The sequence below is a fragment of the Macrotis lagotis genome, chromosome X, assembly GCF_037893015.1.
Source record: "Macrotis lagotis isolate mMagLag1 chromosome X, bilby.v1.9.chrom.fasta, whole genome shotgun sequence".
Taxonomy (NCBI): Eukaryota; Metazoa; Chordata; class Mammalia; order Peramelemorphia; family Peramelidae; genus Macrotis; species Macrotis lagotis.
Window position 1 is genome coordinate 103,369,650 of NC_133666.1, and position 17,083 is coordinate 103,386,732.

Here is a 17,083-nt window from a genome sequence, read left to right on the forward strand (position 1 = left end):
TTTAGCTTCCAAGAGCTACCAGGGCCTTCTAGTATCTCTTTTGGACTCTGACTCTCTCTCTCTCTCTCTCTCTCTCCCCTTCCTTCAATTTCTCCCTCTTTATATCCCTCTTATCTCAAATACTTATTAGTTGTTTATTTCTATACAATCTCTGTTTTCTTCAGATTCATCACTTATAAAATAAGAATAATAATTGTACCTACCCCCATGGTAGATAAAATATCTGTGAAACAGAACTTTGTAAACCTTAAAGTACTATTTAAATGCTATTTATTATTGCTGTTGTTCTTGTTATTGTTGAAGTTCCTTGAAATAAATTCTTAAGTGGGACTTGATATGCAAGGTCCTAACAGACTTGATAATATGTGGATTAATTTATCATTTTACAGTATGTTTTTATAGTGCCATAGTCATCAACTGATTTATATTATATGTGACTCTTCATGCTAGTTGCTATGTATTATAACCTGGGAATTGTTATAATTGATTTTCTTTCTGGCCTTGAAGAAGTCATTAATTTTCTTAATTTAATTTAATCTCTTCTATCTTTTAGATAGCACTGCTACTAGAGGAATAAATATTAATAACAGAGGTTTCAAAATATTTATTTCTTCTCCATAGGAGTTGAATGAGTACAAATAAGTATCATTACTAGAATTTTTCTTGAAATTTATTTTTGTTATTATTTGCCACATTGAAACTTAGTGATTAACACTATTAAAAATAAATGGTCATAATTTTTCTTATTCACAAATGTAGTCTTAGATTTATTCTCACAGTTATCTTTATTTCCTTTTTATTGTTTACTTCTTTTTTCAAGTGATCTCAGGAATTAGAAAAACAGATATGAGAGACTTATTTTAAGACATCTAGAGGGATTCCTAGTGTTTTAAATATATTTCCCCATGCAATAATGACACTAAGCATTCATTAAATGCATTGTCATGATTCCTAATTGGAATTGTGTATGACTTTCAACTTTAAAAGGGCATTAATCTGAAGCATTTTGTTGATCACTTAAAAGGATGACCTCAAGGTAGGCAGATCCACTAAAAGCACATTACATAGTTCCTCCATAGTAAGGACTCTTTCTCCAGTGATATCAAAATTATAATACTTAGGTAAATGTACATTTCTTAGTTTAAGTAGCATGCTGTGTGACTTTTGAGTAAGTCACTTAACAACAAGTCTCACCTGGAGCTTAAATATGTTTGGGAGGGAGTAGAGGGGGCAAATTGAACTAGTGAATGAATCAGACAATCAAAAAAAAAGGAAACAAACATTCCTTAAGGACTTATTATATACAAAGCTTTACAAATGCTATCTCCTTTGATTCTTACAATGACCCTGGTAGATAGATGCCATTATTACCCCCAAGGAAGTTAAGACAAACAAAGGTTAAATAACTTGTCTAAGGTTACAAAACTTGTCTAGATTTGAATTGGCTTCTTTGTGATGCCAGGAGTTGCAATTTATTCACTAGATTACCTGGTTCTTCTTTTAAAGAAAATTGTGACTGAATACAATGAGGCTAACTTTGGTAACTTTAGCACCCTGAAAACAAAGCTTAACAGGATGAAAATAAAGGAATTCAAACTTTCACAAACTTACACTTATGTCTTAATGTGCATTTTGAGAATTATAAGATCAAACATGTTGGATTAAAGTATACTAATTTTTTAAAATGAAATAAAGACAAATATTAACATTTCCTTTTTAATAAGCAGTAAGTAGTAGTTTAATAATTTAGTAAAAGTTTAATAGTTCATAACATTCATAATAAGAAGAATTTTAAAACTACAAAAATTCTTTTCAAACAAGCAGAAATTACTTTAATGAACAATAGTTAATGCTGACAAGAGATATAAGTCAATGGATTTGTCTAATGTAACCTTAAAAAGTAGATACAATTAGGTGGCATAATGTATAAAGTTCCATTTGAAGTCCAGAACATGAATTCAAATCTTACTTCAGACACTTATTTTCTGCATGATCTGGGCAAGTGACTTAACTTCTGTCTGCCTCAGTTTCCTATACTGTATGATAGGGATAATAATAGATTCATTGATGCAGGGTAAATCTGGGCAGAGGGAAATATTGTAATCTTTCTTCTTTTTTATTGAGACATATCTAGTAATACCAGCACACTTCTATCATCAGGAAATGTACCTGGCAGGAGTTAAGACAGTTAATCTTTTAAAATTGTTCAGCCTTTCCAGTTTCAATATTGACTTTGTAATCCTATATAAACTAGTGTCTTTAGTTTATCGTACTCTCCTAGTTGTATGTCATAAATTCCTTAAGGCTACCTTGAGTTACCAAAGACCCTAACTCTTAGTCAAGTTGATGCCTTTACCTAAAGTACTATAAATTTTATCCTTAATTTGAGAATTCAATTGAGAGCTTGAGAACCTATAATTTAAAGCTATTGCAGAAATGCACAGAAAGACAATCTTATGTCATTCATTAATCCATTCTTTAATCCTTTATAGTGCTGTCCTACCCTTTCCCCTAATTACTTCCAGCACAGGGGGTGAGCTAGGCTCCCTCCCTAAAAAGGTTCTGCTCACCCTCTTCTCCATGCTGGACCCATAGCTGTTTCTTTTCCCTTTCCCTATTCTCTTTTTTATCTGTCTTTGATGTTCTCATCCACCCAGTTTGTGACTATTTCTTTTCATTTATACTTACTATCTTCTTATAAACTCACTTCCTTTTTCTTGTTAAAAAATTCTGTGAATTAACTTGTGAATTTTTGCTGTAACCCCTGAATTAAAATTTATGTCTTAAACTCTCCCCTCCTCCCTCCCGATCCAGAGGGTTTTGTGATTTTGTCACTTAAAAAGAACTATGTCTTTAGGATATCACCACTCCCATCCTACCTCTGGATCTATTTGAATCATCTAACATGATTGTGAAAATCAAATGTGATAATATTTGCAAAGCCTTTATAAATACCTGGCTCATAATAGATACTCAATAAAGGTCTGTTCCCTTCCCTTTGCCCACTTTATATATCCAGTTACAACCTATTTTCATAGTGAGTAGTAGAATCCAGAGACTTTTCAATAGTAAAATCTCCAGAAATGTGAACAATATTTTAGCAAAGAAGCATTGAGCCTTTGATTCCTTGTACTTTTAAGATTACAAATATATGCTATGGTAGCATCAACTGGAAATGCTGTTGAGTTTTATGAATCATTATATCCAAGTGACTGTGGACAACTTCCCAATATGTAACACTTTCCTGGTTCTACTACAATTTACTACTTTAGTTCTCCATGATATTTTGAGAGTTGTATTTACTGGATGGAGATTTGTTATCCATCATTCCATAAAAGAAAGTTTCTGTGGTAAAATTATAGCTATTGGCCAGAATTATTCTATTATTATTATTCTAATTATTCTAAGCGCTTGCAATCTATAGTGATGCATTGCTTCATTTCTGTAGTTTTCATTATATAATCTACACTGAACTATAAATTCAAGACTTTTGTGAATAATCCTTATGTAGTTTCTGATATCAATGATCTGATTCTCAATTGCTGTCAGTTCTAAAAATATATATGACCCAGCCTTTTATTCAATGTTTCATTGTTGACATACTATTAACTGAGTTCCTGCAGAAATCACCCATAGTTGCCTCCACCCCCCCCCCAATCCCTTGGAATTTAGGCATTTTATAATCTCCATACAAAGATAAATCAGTTTAGATTACATTCAAAAAAATTCAACGTCATGTGCCTGTATCAACTTAATTTATTATTGTGTAAAGAAATTATGCTATTTACAGGGAAGGGAAAAAACAGGATATTTACTTATTTTTCATGAGTTCCTGTTCACCATTTTTGGTATGGAAGCATTCATTTTCTATAGCTGGAAATCACATTTTTTTACTAAATATGATAGATATATATATATATATATATATATATATATATATATATATATATATATGAGATTTTGTTAAGGTAGTTTCCAAGACCTCTATATTTCATATTATAAAAGTTTATATAAAGACTAGAATTCAATATTAATAGTTATAAGTTCCATTAGACATAATTTTTCCCTTTTACTTTTATGTTGGGTTACTATTAAGTTTCTTAACATATTCAGGGCCAATCATTTTGCCATATTCATACTCTATAAATTGTCTCTGCTGAAAAAGATCATGATTTTATAATTATTAATTTTTTCCACAGGATCAAATGTGGACTCCATTTACAAATACGAGTCCTTGAGTCTCCATCTTCTCTAGAAGTACATTCATAATTTTGTACTGAGCAAGTTTAAATGACATTGTGATTCCATTGGAGAAAGATTCTGCAACATAAAGAAACTAATGTTGGGGATTTTTAAAATCACTGGAACCATATAGCTTGATGGTATCTATATTAAATTGATAAAAAGATATTTTGATTTGTCTTTTAATTATCATATTTAACTGTATTTGAGAATCTTTTTATTTTGATTTAAAACTAAGCAAATCATAAGTGGTACAAATTTTACCTTAACAAAATGCCATACTTTGTATAAATTGTTCTAGACATTTTTGTGTTGATGAAATAGTTTTCCATGTAGACATCAAATATGTTAGTGTTTTATTGTATTAGTAGACCATGATTTCACTGATATAGGAAACTTCCCAGATGAGAAAGTTTCATCTACTAGTATAGGTCAACACTTTCTCTACAGCATCAAGTCTTAAAGAATTGTCTAGAACAATGCAAGGTAAAGTGATTTGACATAGTCTGTATGTCAGTGTGAGAAACTGATACCAAATTTTCCTAACTTTGAGTATAGCTTTCTAAATATAATACAGTGTCTTTCTGTATTTATCTGTGATCATATTGTTCTTTAATAATAATGTGAGTTATTCTATATCAATATTATTATTGTTCTGTAATAATATTGGAAGGAAAGTGATCAGATTCCTGGGGGAAGGGATTTAAAGCATATGAAATTCTGCAGAATAGCATAATATCATAGATTTATAGCTGAAGACACCTCAGATGGAATCCAGCTCACTTCTTAACCGAATTTACAAATAAATTACAGAATTTGAGAGTTGGAAAAAACATCAGGAGCCATTTAGTCCAACCCATATACAGAAGTAATTCTTACTTTAACAAAGTTAAATTTTCACTCATTTTAATTAAATTGTTTTTAATTATAAAACATTTATTTCTTCTCTCTTCTACTTCCTACTCCTTTTGAAGAAAAATGAATGTCATAAAGAAAACTTTTATAACGAATAATCATAGTTAAACATGTTCCAATATGGCCATGTGAAAAAATCAGTTTCATTTTGTATATTCATCCATCACTTCTATGGCATCTGAAGTTTAGTGTTCTATATCATTAATTTTCTGGATTCATGACTTATCATTGCTCACAGTTCTTAAGCATTTTAAAGTTGATCATTTTTTCAATTTTGATATTACACATAAATTGTTCTAATTAACCCTATACCTCTTAAGGTGGCCCATTTTATTTATGGATATATCTAATTGTTTGTTTAATTGTTTATCCTCCTGATATCAAGATTAAATTTTCCTCTTTGAAATTTCTACTCATTGCTCCACATTCTTTTCTCAGGAGCCATGAGGAAATGAATATTGAGAGACAAGGAATGATTTTCTCAACACTGCATGGGTACTAAAATTTCATAGCAGGGAATTTAACGCAGGTCTTCTGACTGCAAATCAATGAACAGATATTTCAATCAAGGAAGGCACTGAGATTAAAAACTTAGATGACTAGAAAGATACTGATACACTCAACAGGAAAAGGAAAGTTTGCAATATGTGGGAATGACAATGAGTTCTAGTTATGATATATTGGTTTTAAGGTACCTTTTGGACATTTATTTTTAAATGTCTAATAGATAGATAGTAATGTCAGACTACAGGTGAATTGAGAATTCAGGATTGGATATCTACATCTGGAAATCTGCACAGAAAGAGCTGAACCAATGGGAACTGATAAAGTGGGATTACCAAAGTAGAGAATCAAGAGAGAAAAGAGAATGAAGCCTAGGACAGGATCTTGGTAGTATGCCTACAATTAATGTGATCTAGAACACAATTCAGCAAAGGAGGAGATAGAGTAGAAGGTAGTAGTAGAAGAAGTAGTGCCATGAAAGCCAAGAACTCTCCTAAGATGAACACAAGTAGTAAAAGACAACAAAGATGGTCATAGTTATCCAGGGCAGGAATTTGGCATGTCAAAAGTGACCATGAGTCATGTATAAGAAACTTGAAAACAGTCATTGACACTTAAGGGGTCAATTGGGAAAGGAGGAGAATATCTAGCCATAATAAGAGTGAATGGTATGGGTAACTATTTAATAAATAGAGGTATTGAATGTCACCATAGAGTTAGGAGGAATAAGGCATTAGGCAGAAGAGGAAGGATGATAATGATGTCTATCCTTCATTCCGTATAAACACCATGACATTAGTAAGGTGATGCCATGACAGACAAGTAAATTGGATTCGAGTGAGGGGGTTCTGTGCTAAGATCATGTAGCTAGTATCAAGTGTCTGAGGCTGGATAAATAAGTGGTATAGGGGATAGAGCACAAGTCTTGGAGTCAGGAAGACCTGAGTTCAAATATGGCCTCAGATACTTGACACTTACTAACTTTGGGCAAGTGGGCAAGGTGACTTTGGGCAAGTCACCTAACTCTATTACCTTGGGAAAAAACCCCAAAAACTTGACTTGCAAAAAACAAAAATAAAAAAAACCAAATTCCACCTCTGAGGAATGGTAAATTTGAGATGATAAAGTGACCTGCAGGTGTAATACGATGAAAGGTATAGCCATTTCCAAGTATAGCTAAAGTCTCAAAAAATATAGCTAGGTTACAAGATGGAAATGTCTAAAATGAAGGGAAGGTTGTTCTTTGTTTTTTTTTTAATTATTAAGTGAGAGTTCTAGAGGGCACCCTAGAAATATTAGGCATATTTGGGATGGAACATTGTATGAAAAGGGATGAATTAAAAATGGGAGCAGGCTACAGGATTTGCAAGAAGGGAGGGATTGTTCTTTGCATTCAGGAATTCAGAATCATGGTATTAATAGGGTAATTGGAAGAGCATTTGATAAGCATTAGGGAGCAAATTATGCTAGAATATTAATGGATGGCAATGATTAAACCAAGTAAGTTGAATATTCAATGTCTTGCTGCAGCCTCCCAATTCTCTGCCAAAGAAGAAAAAATTGATCTATTCCATAGTGGCCCTTGCTTCTTGGACAACCCAAGCAGCAGCCTGGTGTTGATCCAAATCCAATGTGTTATCTATCCACTGCTTCAGACTACCCTAAAAGGAGGAAGAACAGGAAAGTATATTGGTTTTAAGAGGCAATTTGGAAGCAGTTGGTAGCCTTGAAAATAGTGGTTTCAATAAAATAATGATGATGCTTAAAGTCATAATGCAGTTCAAGACAGTGGATAGACGGGAAGTGCAGCTACTATTGAATAACTTATTGAATTGCCTTTCTATTGTAATTTTAGCTTGTTCTAATATATAACCACTAGAGACTTAAACATTAAAAATTCTAAAAGCATTTGGTTGATCTATTGCTGCCACCTCCTTGCTGCATGAATATAATAAAGGATAACATGAATATGGATGGTTAACTAGTTTCTTTATAATTAATAAAAGAGGTTGTAATTCAGGACTTATACTAGCCAAATTTCAAGTATCTGAGGCCCTTTCTGTCATGAACAAGTATATTTCTCATTCTGAAACTTGAGACCATTTTTACATATATTTGCTATAACTGGTTTAGAGTTTCTTGCTAAAATTTTCCTATTAGGAATTTGCTTCCAAGATCTTATAATGAATATGAATACTAGGACCATGCTCAAATTCTCTGGGTACTTTCATGTCCCTGGCAAAGAGGGCAGAGTATTCTTTTGAAACAATATACCCAAGCAAGGATATGAATGAAATCAGTGAAACTGTGCCCTGATATGAGACAGTGTGAACTGCTGAACTTAAACATTTTCTTGGGGCTTCTCAATATATTTCAAATTCAATTATGATGAACAAGTATCATCATTTGTGATTTTTTGCACAAAATATGTGTTTGAAGCAACAAATCATAATCCATTACAATGATAGACTGGGCTATCTTGTATAGCATGCCAAGGCAGGAAAAAAATTCTGTGAAAATCTGAGTGTTCTAACAATATAATAGACTGTTCACAAAGTTGAATTGCTTCATCCTCTCATTTTTTAGTATCTGCAGAAAGATGAAAACTTTCAGTATAATGGCAAGGCCCTTTTTGGGAGGTTGATAGAGAAAAATATAGACAGGAAGTGCACCTGTATTATAGCTAATAGAAATAATGATTTGTATGGCATACTATTAGAACTATTAGTGATTTAACTTAAAGAACTAAATGCTAATAGTTGCATCAACATGTAAAAGTCAGAAACTAAAAACGATAAACAGCAAGGATTAAAGGGGCTACAACAAGGAAAAAGAAATTATTTCACAGGAATGGAGGCAGCAAGGGGAAAATACTGAGATTCGTGTTAGGAAGACCAGGCTTCAAATCCTGCCTCTCTGTGAAGCTAGGCAAGTCAATTAACCTCTTTATGATTCAGAAACCTACCTAGAACCCAGTAACTAAGTTAAAGATCTATATTTCTTGAAGGATTTTCTGCATTATTCTGATGCAAATCAAATGTACTTTGCATGTATGTCAGTAAATAAATAGATGATAGATGTGTAAAATTCCAAAAGATCAATGATGTTACCCAAAAATGTTGATCATAACTTAAAGGCTCTATGCCTATGGTAAAGATTCATTTTTAAGATGTTATGAGCTTCGGTGTAGAATTTTTCAAGTGTACAAAACTTGTGGAACTCAAATCTCTCAATTTTCAGATGAGGGTATTGAAGCTCCAATAACTTAACTGACTTGTCCAAAATGGATAAATTAGAATTTGAACCTAGATACTCTAAAGTTAGAGTTTTTTCTAACTAAAAATTTGGTGTTCTTAACACCATACAATGCTGTCTCTCCTCAGGATGCATGTAGAATGTCATTTACTTTTTCTTGCAAGGAAAATGGGGTTAAGTGGCTTGCCCAAGGCCACATAGCTAGGTAATTATTAAGTGTCTGAGGCCAGATTTGAACTCAGGTACTCCTGACTCCAGGGCTGGTGCTCTATTCATTGTGCCACCTAAACACCCCTACTTTTGCAATTTCTTCACCACCTTACACAGCTCATTGCACTGACAAATCTTTAATAGGTCTATGAATGAACAGAATAATAATAAAATCATTATCCTATATAAATAATAAAATCATAATAATTCATGTAGTATAATATTCCCCTTTAATTAGAAGCAATGAACCAAAGATATAAGCAAACAGACAAAAATGTGTGAGTGGAAATATCTGAAGGAAAATGGCAAATATAGTTCTTCACAACAAGAATTCATATTTGACAGATCATCTGTCTTTGGTAGGCATAGAATCGTAAGTCGGAATGTTTTCATATGATGTTAGAAATCAGAAATAGAAAAAACTAATATTGGTTCTTTCAGTGAAACAATTTCTGAAACATATGGTTAATGAGCCATTTTTCTTTATTAGAATTAGTTATATGAATTCCACTTTGTAGATTAGCATGTTGTTGTTAAGTCATTTTTCAAATAAGTCCAACTCTTCATGACTCCATTTGGAGCTTTCTTGGCAGAGATACTGGAATGGTTTTCCATTTCTTTCTCCAGCTCATTTTACAGATGAGAAACTGAGGCAACAGTGTTTAGTGACTTTTCAGAGTCACATAACTAGGCCATATTAGAACTGACGAAGATTTGAACCTGGCACTTTATGCATTGCACTACCGAGCTGTCCACATAAGCATATTAAGGCATAATAAAGTCTGACAAGTTAAATGATATCAGCTATGGAAGCAATAGTAAGATCTACTAGTTGAGGCTTTTACTATGTGGTCTTAATCTATTAATGAATTATGGTTCCCTTTGTCAATCTGATAAAGCCTATATAACCCTTCTCAGAAATGCTCAATTTTATTTAGAGATTAGTAAGGGGAAAAAGATATATACTGTTTTCTCATTCACACACTCCTTAAAAATCTCCCCATGGACCCAGATTTAGAACCATAGGTTTTATATATCAAACTGTATGCCAGAATGATATAGAATATAATAGTGGTAAATTATAATAATAATTTAAATGTTGTTTTGTTGTTACATTGTACATTGTACTATCTCATTTTTTATTATAGCCCTAGCAGATAGGCCATGGTCTTTTCATTCCCATTTTATAAATGCAGAAATAGAGGCTCAGGGAGACTGTGTATTTTCCCAAGATTTTACAGGTACCAAGTGTAGAAGGCTGACCTAGAAGTCATTATTGAATACTCCTTCACTATAGCACACTTTCTGCTTTACTGAGCACCCATGCTGGATATTGACAGGGATACAGAAATAAATAAGATGTAGTAACAACACTTATAAGTAACATTTATATAATGTTTTAAGTTTTGTAAAATACTACATTTTCTATGTCATATACTCTTATAAGATAATTCTGTGAACTAGGAGCTATTATTATTCTCATTTTACAAATGAGGAAATCAAAGCACAGAGTTTATATGACTTGTCTAGGCTCACATAGTTAATAAATCTGTGAGATAGAATTTAATCTCACATCTTCCACTACACCATATAGGTGCCTTATAGTTCCTTCCAAGGAATTTAAAAGTCTAACAGATTGGAAGATGAAATTACAAACATATATATATATATATATATATATATATATATATATATATATACACATACATACATATATACATGTATATATAGGGAAAATACAAAAGAAAGCATAAAATTTCACAAAGTAAAAAAAAACTTTAAGAGATCAGAGAAGGGAAGAATTTTTTCTTGGTTGAAGAAATTGAGTAAGTGTGGAAGAATCAATATCTTGCCTCCAAGATAGTTAGGCTAGTTTTCCCTTAAAGAGATTATCCTTAAGACTTGATTGGCTATGGGGACTAAAGGTTCAGGCTGTTATCATCATCTCCAAGTTGGTGAGGAAAAAGGAGTCACAAGGAACTTCAAGAGTCCTTTGATTTTGTCAGGTAGAAATAAAGATTAGCAAATCAGTCAAGGGTACGTCATTCAGTTAATCAGCTCATGGTGCTCTCACTGCTTATCCTTGCTAAATAGTTTCCTACTATGGACAATTCTTTAGAATATGTTCCAGGCACTATCCTAAACTCTGGGAATACAAATATGACAAAAGAAAGAGTCCTGTCCTCAGGGAGCTTGCAATATAATGGAAAAAGAAAACTGAAAAGTGGGGTAAAGTGAATGTATGCAATGTGGGCAAGGTATAGGGGGTATGATGAAAAAGTCCTAGAAGTCCCAAAGTAGTTCAGCAAGGTAAGAAATGAGATGTTCTGAACTGAGCTTCCTTCTTAAATGGAGGATTGGAGTGCATGGCCCCATTCTCCAATAAGAGAGGAAGAGGTTGATTATGAGTTAAAGTCCCAAGGCTGATGAGACCATGCTGAAGTTTTTGATATGAAGTTTTCCATTAATGAGCTCATAGAAACTCCAATGCAGTGAAGCTGGTGAGAGATGTTTTGAGCTTAGGTTTCTCCTTAAATAAGGAATTGATTGTCAAGATGGTCAAGGGGTTTCTTGATGGTATCTTGTAAGATGCAAAACTATCTTAAAACTGAGCTACATCTAAGTAAACCTCATTTTGTTAATGTGTGAATAATCTGTAAAGATTTCATTCCCCCCCCACCAACCCCTAATGTTGAATGTGTAAAACCAGAGAACTGGTCTGAGTCAGTATAGGAAAGCACTGGAAGAAGACAGTACTATGCAATGATATAATTCTACTACAGTATATAAAGTGGGGAGTAGTATGAACTTGGATATGTAGAGAATCATTGCATATGAAAATCAAAGGATGAGATCTTTGGACCATCCTGTCCAATTCCCTCATTTTACTGATATAAATGGAGATTCAGAGAAGCAAAGTAATTTGTCCAAATTAACAGAGCAAAAAGAGGTAGAATTCATTCACTGTGGGTTAGATACAGATTTTGCAAAGCCTGAATGCCAACTATTGGCATAAAGGTAGAAAGGTTGTAAAGTTTTTCCTATAGTTATGAAAAGGGCTAATTGATGTTATTTCCAGCAGTCCCAAATTATGTCCTTGGGCCACTGGGCAGAGATTCAAAACAAGCTCCAAATTAGAAGTACAATTTACACTATCTTTGAAAGGCCTTCTCATCATAGAACTAGCCATCCATAGAAAGGTCATATGGACACATTCTTTCCTAGTTGCTTTGTTTTGGGGGAAGGGGGAAACCAGCTTGTTGACATCAAGGAAAATCTTTCCTGACACCAAGAATAAATTGCTGGTCCTGGAAGCAAGAAGATTTTGTTTCAAATTCAGCCTTAGATATTTGACCAATTATATGACTATATATGTGTACCACAGTTTTCTCAACTGTAAAATGGAAGAAATAATAAAACCTACTTCCTAGGGTGGTTCTAAGAATTTAAAAGGAAATATTTATAAGGCACTTAGCACATTGTTTTTCCCCTTTTAGGTTCTTAATGAATGATTATTTCCGTCCCCTTTCTGTTCTATATCTGGCCCAGAGGATCATTAAGGTGTTTTAAGTTGTGAACATTTGACCATCCTATTTAAATTCTATTAATCCTCATAGCAATCCTTTTCCTCATTAAATTCCTATCTAATGTCCTTTTACATTGCTGAAAAGACTGGACTATGAAATCCAGATGTACTGGATCCTTTTTTTTTTTTTCTATTTGGTTGGTTGGGTTTTTTTGTTTGTTTTAGTTTTTGTAAGGCAATGGGGTTAAGTGACTTGCCCAAGGTCAGGGAGTAATTAAGTAATTCTTAGATGTCTGAGGTCAGATTTGAATTCAGGTACTCTTGACTCCAAGGGCTGGTTTTCTACCCACTATGCCACCTAGCTGCCCCCATTTGGTTGGTTTTTTAACTACACAACCCTCTTCCCCATAGCAGTTTCTCACAACCTCAGTTTTGACTACAGAGTTTGCTATCTGAAAGCATTAAGCTGACTGCTTTTAAAATGAAAGTGTTAACAATAAGGGGTTGAATAATTTAATGAGAATAAAGAAAAGAAACTTGACATGAGAGCTATTGGGAAGGGAAAAGTATCTTAATTTAACAATTCATTAGATATAGGCTATATAAGTTTTGAGAGTCATTAAATAGAAATGGGGAAATTAAGAAAAAAATCTTTCATTGGTCAAAAAAGTAGATAGTTGGAAATGTATACCTTAAACTCAGGAAGGAGTCTGAGAATAAAAATAGAGATCTGTATTTCATTTGTCAATTAAAGACTAGTATTTACACACAGGGTACTGTCCAACATACATACTTAGCTTTTATTTTTCTTAAGAGAAGAAAGAATGAAAAATACTGTCAGGAGTGCTAAAAATCAGAATGAACTGAGATTGGTGGGGGAAGAGAAGGGTAATACAGAAAACTTTTTAAAATTATATTGGGAGGAACAAATGCATAAAAGGGTGCAAGTTGATGACAGAAAACAAAATGGATTGATTATTATTTTGCTTCTATTCTATCTTTTTTGAAACACAATGAGATTAAATGACTTGCCCAAAGTCACATAGCTAGTAAGTGTCTGAGTCTGGATTTGAATTTAGGTCTTCCTGACTCCAGGGCCGGTGCTTTCTTTACAGCACCATTTAGCTACCCCAGCTTCTTTTTCTCTTTTACAATAAAAATTACCTTTGCACTTGACTACAGTGGCTACCAGGATGTTGATATGCAAGGTATATAAAAAAGATAAACATAAAATCATATAGTTCTTCTGGGTGAATTAAAGTCACTTGGCAGAGGAACTGCACAGTCAAGTACTGAAAGAATTGATAGATGGAATTGCTTAGTCTATCAGTAAAATTTGAATGATCATGGGAAATGGAGGAGTTACCATAAATTTGGAAAGAAAGAGAATAGATTCTGCATCCATACAAATTACTGTCCTTGATTTGGATTTCAGAAAAAAATTCTAAAATTAATTACTAAAGAGGTGGTTAATGAATATCTTAAAAAGAAAGTGATGATTATAGAGAGCATCTCAAAACAATTTTCCAGTCTGCATTTCATTCATTTTAATTCCAGCCCCCAGAAATTAAATGTCTTGTCATTTTTCAGTTCCTAACATTTAAATGTCGTTGAAACTGTAAATTGCTTTAAAAGTTAAATAATGAATCAGCAATAGGTGTTAATAGGTGGCAAGATAGGAGGGGGTGGCACAGTGAATAGAGAACTGGCCCTGAAATCAGGAGGACTTGAGTTCAAATTTGGCCTCAGCTAGCTAATAATTACCTAGTTGTATGATATTGGGCAAGTCTTGGTAAAAAAAAAAAAAGGTTGGAAAGGTAGCACAATGGATTAGAGTCCTGGAATACCTGAGTTCAAATCCAGCCTCAGACACTTATTACCTCTGTGGCCCTGGACAAGTCATTTAGCCTCAATTTTCTCATATATAACAAGTTAATAATAAGATCTAATTCACATTGTTCTGATGATCAAAAGAATTCATATTTGTAGCACTTTTTAAAGCAAAGATATTACAATTATTTAAAGATGGTTCTTGAAGAATTCAAAAGAAGTAATTGTATATTATAGGTGACATTTTTTGTCTTCATTTTTCTTATCGGTCTTCATTTGAGAATTTTCCTAGAATATTATAATTTCAAGCTGGGAAAGAAATGATCAAGCTTATTGGAATCAATATAAATACGGTAAAAAGCAAATAACTTCTGAGTTAGGACCTCAGAGACTCTTTTCTGAGTAAAATTCATGTTCTTTAGGCTTATGAAATTGTGCCATTAATTTTGCTTTTTCAGAAAATTTTTCTTAATTTATTGGTTCTTGCCTGTGTTCTAGATGGCTGAGATTGCCAGAAGTCTAACCTCCAGATAAGTGAGGTGTTGTTGAATTGCATAATAAAGGTAAGCTTGTTATCCCCCAAAGGGGAAACAGTTATGTGACTTTTATACTGTTTTGTTTTCCTACTTCTACTTCCAAATATATTTTACTGTCCCCTTCTTCCCTATCAGGCAGTCCTCACCTCAATTCAATCCCTCATTATCTCCCTCTTGGACTATTGCTATTGCCTTCTAATTAGATTTCCCTGTTTCAGTTCTCTCCCCTTTCTAATCAATCCTTCCACACAAATGCCAAATTAATGCCTAAAGTATGGATCTGACCATATTATTCCCTGTTCACAAATCGTCAGTGACTTTCTTTTGCCTTCAGGATTAAATACAAACTACTTATTGTGGCATTTAAAGACATTTACAGTGTAGTTCCAGTCACAGTCATTGAGGTATATGCAACCTTATTTTAGCCCACTTAACAAACCGTATGTTCAATAAAACTGGACTACTTCATCTTCTATTCCTAACATTCCATCTCCCTCTTCTGTTATTTGGCACAAATTTTTCATTTTTCCAGGATGTCCTTCCTTCTCATGTCTGCTTCATAGAATACTTAGCTAGCAATAAGACCTAACTCAGATGCCAAACTCAAAGGAGTCTTTTTCTTGATCTCCTGAATTATGTATACTCTTTCTTTTCTCAAATTATATTGTGTGTTTTATCTCTCTAAAAGATTTATCTCCCTCTCTGCATCCCCCCCAACACACACACACATAGATACACAGATACACAGACATGCACACAGAGACACACACTCCTAAATATATACATAGTAAATGTAAACTACTTAAGAGAAGTAATAGTTTTCCTTTACCTTTTTGTATCTCCGGTACCTAGACTGACACTCACTTACTAAATGTGAATTAAATAAAATTAAATTGAGAATTCTTTTTTATTATTTTTTCAATTATTAAGCATTTTTCTCTTTTCCCTCATGTCTCAGTGGGATCAGGGATCAAGAAAAAAGAAAGAAAAATTCTTGTAACAGATGAGCACAATCAAACAAAACATTGGCTATATTCAAAAATATCTGTATCATTTTACATATAAGGTAATCACCTCCAGAGGAATGAAGTATTCTCTGGAGATCATTGTTCTTTGGTAAAACATTGCGTTGATCAATAATCAATAAAATTTTCAAAAAGTTTTTTTCCTCTAATGTTGATTCTATAGTATAAATTGTGCTTCTGAATCTATTCACTTCATTTTGCATCAGTTTATTCACATCTTTCCAGGTATCTCTGTTTCTTTATTTCTTAGAGGAAAGCAGTATTCGTTGCATTTCTATACCCTCACTTGTTCTTTGCCACTAAAAAGAAGTTATAAATATTTTAAAAGATCTCTTTTTTTAAAATCTTTGGTGTGTAGACCTCACAGAGGTATCCCTGGGTACAAGTGTAGTTATCTTAGTAACTTTTTCAATATAATTCAAAATTGATTTACAGAATGACTCCCCTCTCATCACAATTCAGCAACAACATGCCTACTTCCTACAGTCCCTCCTATATTTGTTGTTTTTCTCTTTTTTTGCTAACTTTTCTAATTTGTTTGAATATAAGATAGAATTTTGGGATTGTTTTAATTTGAATTTTTCTAATTATTAGTGATTTGGAAAAAAAGTTTTTCAATGGCAATAGCTTGAATTTCCTCTCTTGAGGAAAATGTTGAACTTATTTTTCATAATTCCTTCAGAAGACTTTGGCTAATAAAGAATAAGTATTAAAACTGATTGTAACTCATAGGATGAAATTACCACCCACCCATGGATAGTTAATAAAATGCCAACATTTTTCATTTCTGTCTTCTGACAGCTGGTGATATTCCAAAAAATTCAAAAACAAATTCTTTTGATAACTTCTGATAAAAACTGAACAAAGTAACACAAAAGCAACCCTTCATTTTATTCACTGGAGAAAAGTATGTCTCATTCTAGTCCATTATTGTCCTCTGGCTTGTAATCAAATATTAGGACATTATTAAGATGAGATTGTTATCTATCTATAACTATAGTAAGAACATATATTGAACTTTCTTTGGTATTTCAATGGGG

At 33.0% G+C, this 17,083-nt stretch overlaps 1 protein-coding gene across 1 annotated transcript in view; it reads left to right on the top strand.

Annotated features, from left to right (window-relative positions):
- Positions 1-17,083, top strand: part of LINGO2 (leucine rich repeat and Ig domain containing 2) — a 380,445-nt gene that overhangs the window by 166,472 nt on the left and 196,890 nt on the right. Inside the window, exon 2 of the mRNA XM_074203718.1 lies at positions 14,981-15,045. The gene's annotated coding sequence lies outside the window, so the exon portion shown is untranslated. The remainder of the gene's footprint in view (positions 1-14,980; positions 15,046-17,083) is intronic.